At 37.5% G+C, this 2,720-nt stretch overlaps 1 protein-coding gene across 1 annotated transcript in view; it reads right to left on the bottom strand.

Annotated features, from left to right (window-relative positions):
* LOC108694433 (cryptochrome-1-like) overlaps positions 1-682 on the bottom strand; it is a 21,887-nt gene extending 21,205 nt beyond the window's left edge. The window contains exon 1 of the mRNA XM_018203925.1: positions 128-682. The gene's annotated coding sequence lies outside the window, so the exon portion shown is untranslated. The remainder of the gene's footprint in view (positions 1-127) is intronic.
* Positions 683-2,720: the final 2,038 nt, after the last annotated feature.

Genomic DNA, 2,720 nt, shown 5'->3' with positions numbered 1-2,720 from the left:
TATATATATATATATATATATATATACCTATTAATTACAACAATAATATCTAAGTGGAATCGAAATGCCTCGATTCGCTATGTACCAATCGCAAATCTATGTAATTCAGCTCCGCTTTCTCTCTTACTTTCGTTGAAGCGACCGGTGAAAGCGCGCCAAGTTAAAAAAGCCGAGGGCCTGCAACCCGCTGTGCCAATCCACCACAGAAATTCGCGGGCACACCGAACTACGAAGAGAGTTCGCGGCCCGCGAGACAAGCTCGCTGCAAAACGCTCATCATCGTGCAGTCACAATTGCAAGTTTCCCGCCGGCGAAGGCCGTGAAGCCTTATGATGACGAACGATGCGACACGACGATTCCCAGATTCAGCTGATAGAGTGAGATCGATCAATCATGAAAATTGACGATAGTTCGTCAATCGCAACGCATGTCAATCACAACATCGGCGACACTCACATTTTTCCTTGCAGACTTAATTCCTTTTCGTCGCGATTCAGCGGATTCATTCATGAGCCACTGATTGTCACAGAAGATTAACTCTCGTTAATTCTCAATTTTATAACGTGCGATTGAATTATCGAATTAAATTATCGAACTTACTAAATCTCTTTTTCATTCTAGTTAAAGAATTAATCAGTTAAAGAATTAATCTCCACTATAATTCTTTTTCGTCAAATATCAAACGTATATATCTATCTGATTTTAAGTTTTAAAACTATAATTAATATAATTAAGTTTTAAAACTAGTTAAGCCACTGCAGAAAACAGATACACTCGCGGATCGATGACGCGCTCAATGCATCATTCTTAGCGCCGAGCGCGCTAATTGTCCCGTCACTTGACACGAACATTCGTCGACGCTTACCGCAAAACCTCCTAATTCCAGAAACAATCAGACGCCGCGCGATAACGATAATTCACTTATTCGCGGATCACAAATTCTGCGCAACGTCAATTCGCGCGAAAGACTCTCTCGCACTTGCTTGATCGTCGCGCGCATTCACCAAAATCTCCTCTTCCTTTTCTTCTTTTCTCTCTTTGTCTTCTTCCTTTTATTTCACGTAATCGTGCAAGCGGACGAGCAAAAGTGCACGATTGAAAAATCGCACCGCACCGCGCTAACAACCGATCGCATATGCGAACGCGATAGAGGTAGAGGGACGATGGGTGAGGGGGAAGCGTGCAGGAGTGCGGGGGTGATTGAGCCACGCCGAGTGCAACGTGACCACCGATCCATGGCAGATCCAATTGGCCGCGCGGATCACGTGATACAGCGGTCACGTTGCAGCCGCCGTGGCCGTCGCCGTCATGAGTGCACCTCTCGCTCTCGCTCTCGCTTTTCTACGTCAATCTGCTCCGAGGTCGTTTGTTTTTTATACCTCGCGAGATCTTCGAATTCTTTCTGAGAGAATCCGGGAAATCTCTTCTCGCAAGCTACTCACAATCTCACGAGAGAGAGAGAGAGAGAGAGAGAGAGAGAGAGAGAGAGAGAGAGAGAGAAAGAAAGATAAATAGATAGATAGCTTTATTTAGATCGTGCTCTGGATAAGTTCTTTCTCAAACGCTAAAATATTTAATATTATAATAAACATAAAGACGTAAAAAGATGTAAAAAGCTGTAAAATAAAATATTAAACAAATTAAGAAAAAAATATATACGCACGATAACAAAAAATATGCAAGAAAAATAATACAAAAATAAATACAAAAAAGCTAAGCAAGTGTTATGTATAATTAATTATGAAACTTTTCCTCATCATCAAAAAATATAGCCTGCATTTAAAATTATTGAGACTAGTAATGAGAGAGAGAGAGAGAGAGAGAGAGAGAGAGAGAGAGAGAGAGAGAGAGGAGGGGAGGGAGAGAAGGAAGGAGAGAGGAAGGAAGGGAAGTAGTAATTTTAATATTCAAAATAAGTATTCAATAAATTATTTTCCAGTACTAAATTTCTATAAAAAATTCACAAATTCTTTCCTCTAAGTTTTTTAATAAATCTCTTAAGGATTTAGAAGCATTGTAATTACTCATTTAACTTTTATTCTATTGTTTTTATTGCTTTTGTAAGAAACCTCGTTAGTGCATATCTTTTAGTTTTAGTGTATATTCAGTTTTAGGGAATGACTAAGTTATTTGAAGAACTGCAGGTCGAACGAGCGTTAATAAAAGTTCTGTGACTTATTTAAAATTTTAGCAGGAGTTCATAACGTTGAATTGAAAAGTTTCTAAGAAGAAATCGAATCTAGATTATCGGAGAAAATTGGTCCTCAATGATATTTTTCAATAATTATTTTTAGATAACTCTTTTTCTAATAACATATTTTCTAATAACAATAATTTTTGGATAAAGTATTTTTAATGTAAATAAGATAATTATGTACATATTTCAGAAATCGGCTAATGTGGATTATTTAGCAATTTTACTTTTGTAAAGTGGAATAAAATCCAAAGCGGAATTAAAAATTATGATGACATCAAATGGCTCCACAGAGTGATTATATTAAAAATCACTTTTCGATCAATCGTGATTCAACATCATTTTGACATTATCGTGACATGTTCTGCTTGGAATAGTCTTTTTGATATGTTACGCATTTAGTCGATAAATTGTTTTTCCGATCTGTTTATATGTATACATCTTATTTTGCGCATTCGATATCGATTTAAAGCGTCGAACTGTAGAGGACGAGGTTACTATTGATCTGCAAAACTCGATTTGCGTA

The sequence above is a fragment of the Atta colombica genome, unplaced genomic scaffold (assembly GCF_001594045.1).
Source record: "Atta colombica isolate Treedump-2 unplaced genomic scaffold, Acol1.0 scaffold12, whole genome shotgun sequence".
NCBI lineage: Eukaryota > Metazoa > Arthropoda > Insecta > Hymenoptera > Formicidae > Atta > Atta colombica.
The sequence above is the reverse complement of the archived record's forward strand: the minus strand, read 5'-3'. Positions and strand labels throughout refer to the sequence as shown.